This window comes from Callorhinus ursinus, unplaced genomic scaffold, assembly GCF_003265705.2.
Source record: "Callorhinus ursinus isolate GAN/ISIS: 27379988/994484 unplaced genomic scaffold, GSC_fseal_2.0 scaffold21, whole genome shotgun sequence".
Taxonomy (NCBI): Eukaryota; Metazoa; Chordata; class Mammalia; order Carnivora; family Otariidae; genus Callorhinus; species Callorhinus ursinus.
The window spans coordinates 11,273,993-11,278,875 of NW_027397083.1; the positions used below are offsets into that span (position 1 = coordinate 11,273,993).

Below are 4,883 nucleotides of genomic sequence, written 5' to 3' on the forward strand. Positions count from 1 at the left end.
ATTAACCTGGGGTACGTTGTCATGTGATGGAAGAGGTATAAGAGATGCCTGCATGATTGTTCAGGTGCTTTTCAAGACTGTATTTATACTATGTTTCCTAAAAGCCCATTGACCAAAGCAAATTACATGGTCGAGCTCTTAGCTGAGGAATGGCAACCTTCCCCCACCTCATCCCCAAAGTAGGAGAACACTATACAAAGATACATGGGGAAGGGTACAGATGTCTAATCCTGTTACTGTCAGGGAATGGAGAATTTTAACAGTAATTCTGTCCACCACAGTCTTATCCAGCCATTCACTCAACAGATAATTTTTGAGCAACTTATATGTGACAGGATCTATGTAGGAGCAGGAGATACAGCTGGAAATAAAATGCAAAATCCCTGGCCTCCCAAGAGTAATATTTTAGGGGAGAAAAGCAGAAACTAAAATCTATAAATAAGATACATAATGCACTCATTAGATCATGACAAATACTGTAACAAACAAGATAAAGCAGGGAAGGGGAATGGGGAGCCTTAGGAGATAGTATTTCAAATAGGATGATAAGAGAGAGACACAGTGAGGAGGGGACATTTAACTAAAAACCTAAAGGAAGTGAGGGTGCTATCTATACAGATAAATTAGTATTTCAGCTAATCAAGAAAGCAGGAAACACAAAAACCCAAAACTGAAGCCAGTTAAGTTATGCAAAGAAGGCAAGGAGATCAAAAACCCAAGCGAGGCAGGACTGAGGGTGTGCAAATCTGAAAACAAGGGCAAGTAAGCCACAGCAGGAACAGGGATTGATTTGGGAAAGGATTCCAGAAGACACCACTAGAGTCACTTGAGAGACATCTTAAAATCAGTCTCACAGAAACCACTCTATTCTAGTTTCTCATTTAAAGTTCAGTCTTGAAAAACTAGAGATTTCCTCTGATTGGCCTTTCTCTAATTCCAGAGAGCTATGATCTTTCACTTCTATCTAAAAAGCTATAAAGCTTTCTTGCTGCCACTTCAACACACAAGTCAGAGTAGCAGGGGCCATTAACTTGGTGTGTGTTTTACAGATAAATAAGGATTTTGAACTAATCTGTATACAGGGATATTTGGTCAGGCCTGGCGATTTAATTGAACTTGGTATTCATTTACGATTAGTTTGTTTTGCTTACTTTCTTATACCATTAGCAAATTTATTAAAAAGGAAATACAAATAAAACTTTGTGCCAATTACATAAGAAAATAATTGGATTTTATTAACCCAGGAACTCAGGCAATTAAGGCAAGGGTACTCTGGTCTCAGTCACCTCATTATTCTTCATGCTAATTAATCGCAAATACTAACGGGTTGTTTAGAAATGGGATGCTTTATTCCTTTAGACACATATAAAAGCTCTTAAAGTAGCAACGTTTGTGTCTTTGAAAAAAATTCTGTTTTACTGAATGAAGTGTTTGCTTTAAAGTAGAAAATTCCATTCTGAGCTATGATAGTGGGTTCTTTATAAATTCTTGTTAAATTAATAATTTAACCCACGAACGAATAAACCTTTCAAGTTTAAAACCTAGTAACAGTGCCAACTGGATTAGGAACTAAAAAGAGTACACTATATCAAATATAGGCTCAAGCCCCATCTGTTAAACTAATTGCTTCTATGGTAGTAAGTAGGACTTTTAGCTTCCCTGAGCCTCAGTTTCCTCACTGTAAAATGGGTTAGTAATATTAGCATTGACCATGAAGAATGGGAAAATGCAGTAATGGATATAAAATTCATGGTGCATTTTGGATCCTCAATAAATGTTACTTTTTTCTCTTCTTCCCATCCCTTTCTCTCATGAATTTAGGATTTGTCCCTCCAAGTCATAATTGGTAGTAGATTCTTTCTGGACTTTATCTCTTTAAAATAATAATGTTGCTCCAAGCTGGTCCATACTTCCCAGCCACTCTGTCTGTGTTAGGCCATATAGGATTTCATTTGTACTAAGGTAGAAAAGACATAACCAACCTGCCTGACTTTGCTTGGTAGGCAAAATTTCACTACTCATATAATGAGGAGGGTTGATCATGCTTTTTCAAAATCATTTAGCCTACCTTATATAAAATTGGAATAATTACTTCTAAAAATTATTTCTAAAAAAGCTTGTAAAATTATCTGTGTGGTATCTATGCAAGTTCTTATGTCAATTTTGTTATTTTAATTTAATCACTATTTTAATGTTGTTTTTAAAAATATTAACTTATGTTTGTTTCTAAAATTATGTATTTTTAAAAACTTTTATATCTGGGTTATGTGCTTTATCAACTTCTGTTTGCTTTTTTAATTTTTTTATTAGTCTTGTATGTAAGGTGTCTTTTTCGTCTTTAGTTTTAAACTTTCTTTTTATTATTGGTTTTCAGCAGTTTGATAATGATGTGTCCTGTGTAGTGTTTTTCTTATGCTAGCAGTTTGGATATAATTTAAGGAAATTTGGAAAACTTTCTGTTACTATTTTCTTATATATTCTCCACCTTTTGCCCCTTCTGGAACAAAATTATTCATCTGTTAGAGTGAAAAATGTTTTACACCTCATTCTGTTAATTATTTTTAAATATTTTTATCTGTGCTTTATTTTTTATAATTTTATTATTACTTTCACAGCTTTCAATTTTCTGCTAATTCTCTTTAGTATATTTTTCACTGAAGAAATAAAATTTTTTATCAGTATAATTTCCAGTTTTGTAGCTCCAACTTTTTCTCTGATGAAGTTCATGCTTTTCTTTCCATCCTTGAGTATATTCTAAGGCTTAAAATAACTATTTTGAAGTTATAGCCTTCTAGTTCCATCATTTTTGTCATTTCTGGTCTGTTTCTATTGATTCATATTTCTCTTGATTATGTATCACACTTCCCTGTCTCTTTGTGTGGCTTGAAATTTTTAGTTGAATGTTGGACATTACAAATTTACATTGTTTATGTTGTTATATTCCTTTAAAGTGTGATGATCTTTTTTCTGACACACAGTTAAGTTACTTGAAGATCAGTTTGATTACTCTTAGATTTGTATTTAAACTTTATTATGGTGAGTCCAGAGTAGCCTTCATTCCAATCCTAATATAGGCCCATTAGTAAAGTGAAACTCTTCTGAAAATTATATCCATTGATATATTGGATATTTTATGTATATTAATACATTTATATATTTGTACATATTTAATATATTTTGATGTTTATTTAATCTCGTTGATAGAAATATGAACTGTTTCTCCCTTTTTGTGAGCCATGGGCATTGTCCAGTCTATTGCTTTCCACTGTTTTTTATCGCTTACTTTGGGGATGTTCCTTTCTTGTATGTGCTGTTCAACACTCAGCCAAAAACTTAAAGGTGTTCTTTAAAGATCTGTTGGTCTTTCCCTCTCTCTCTCTCTCTCTCTCTCAGCCTCTTACCTTTCTGTATTTATCTGTATTCAGCATCATGAATTCTAACCACTTCTCCCTCCCTAAATGCCAACCTCTGTAAGTCACTGAAACCTGGAGTCTTTGGGGAATCTCACTCCCTGTGCTGTGATCTGGAAACTCATTCTCTGTGGTAAGCTGGAACAATGTCAGGGTTTACCTTAAATGTTTCCCGTATTCAAGCATCATAGAAATTCAGTGCCTATCATCCAATGTCTGAAACTAGCTGTTCCATATATTTTATGCTGTTGGCTACATGATTATGGTGAGAGGGAAATGCCTGCAGTAGTCAATGTTTCATAGATGAAAATAACAGTAATTTATTCTACCGATTCTACCACTGCAATTCTACCACTCACATTGAAATCTAATTTGCATATTTGCTTCAGATCAATCTAACGAAGGTATATTTTATACTGAAATGTAAGTCACATACAGAATAGAACATAAAACATGAGTACAGCTTGATGAACTTTGACAAATTATATTCACCTGTATGTAACCAGAACCTAGATCAAGCAATACTACATTACCCCCTCTATGCCCTTCTGTCAAGATACCCCCTGCTGATGTTAACAACTGCCTACTAACAACAGAGATATTTTTACCTGTTTCAAACTTTATATAAATGGAATCCTACATTTCATATTACTTTATACTGGACTTCTTTCATCAAAAATATGTTTGTGGCTCTTCCTGCCTCCAGCCACCCAAGCGAGAGGAGTTGCAATTATGTCCACCCACATGCAATGGGCGGTCCCAAGCACCTGTTCCAGTTTCCTGATCAAGAGGAACAAGCAGACATATAGCAAAGACTCCAATAACCCAAAAGCACACAACTCTTTTTGCTACAATAGGCTGATCTAGCACAAGGCTGTGGATGTAGAGCCTGCTGTGGAAGGAAAATGTGTAGTGGTGGTCAAGAAACAGAGATCTGGTCCGAGAAAGCCTGCTACCTCTTACAAGCAGATCACCATTAGAAGAACACCCAGACTACCCTCAGCAGCAACCGGGATATGATCCACAAGAACAAGGACAGCCCAGATCTGCACATGGCCACTGTTCATAGAGCCAGTGCTATCCTATCTAGCCAGAAGCCTGTGATGATGAGGATAAAGCAGCCATCCCCCCACCCAGAGCTTCTGAATACCTGCTCCCTACCACCAAAGCAATAAAGATGTCAACTACTTAAACAACAAAACAAAAACAAAAAAAAAGTTTGTAGAATTCATCTATGTTGTGTATAATAATGCATACATTCATTTAATGATATACAATTATAATTATTCCATATTAAATACAATAAAATGTGTAATCATTCTCCTTTGGTAGACATATAGGTTGTTTTGAGGTATTTTTTTTAAACAGTGAGGTTGCTATGACTACTCTTTTTATATGTTTACAGTGGACATAAATGTACATTTGCAGACACTTTGTATCTAGGAGTTGAACTATTTGTATATTTCAAATCAT

General features: G+C 34.9%; 1 pseudogene; it reads left to right on the top strand.

Annotated features, from left to right (window-relative positions):
- Positions 1-4,142: 4,142 nt before the first annotated feature.
- Positions 4,143-4,585, top strand: LOC112829773 (large ribosomal subunit protein eL28 pseudogene; annotated as a pseudogene).
- The last annotated feature ends 298 nt before the right edge of the window (positions 4,586-4,883 follow it).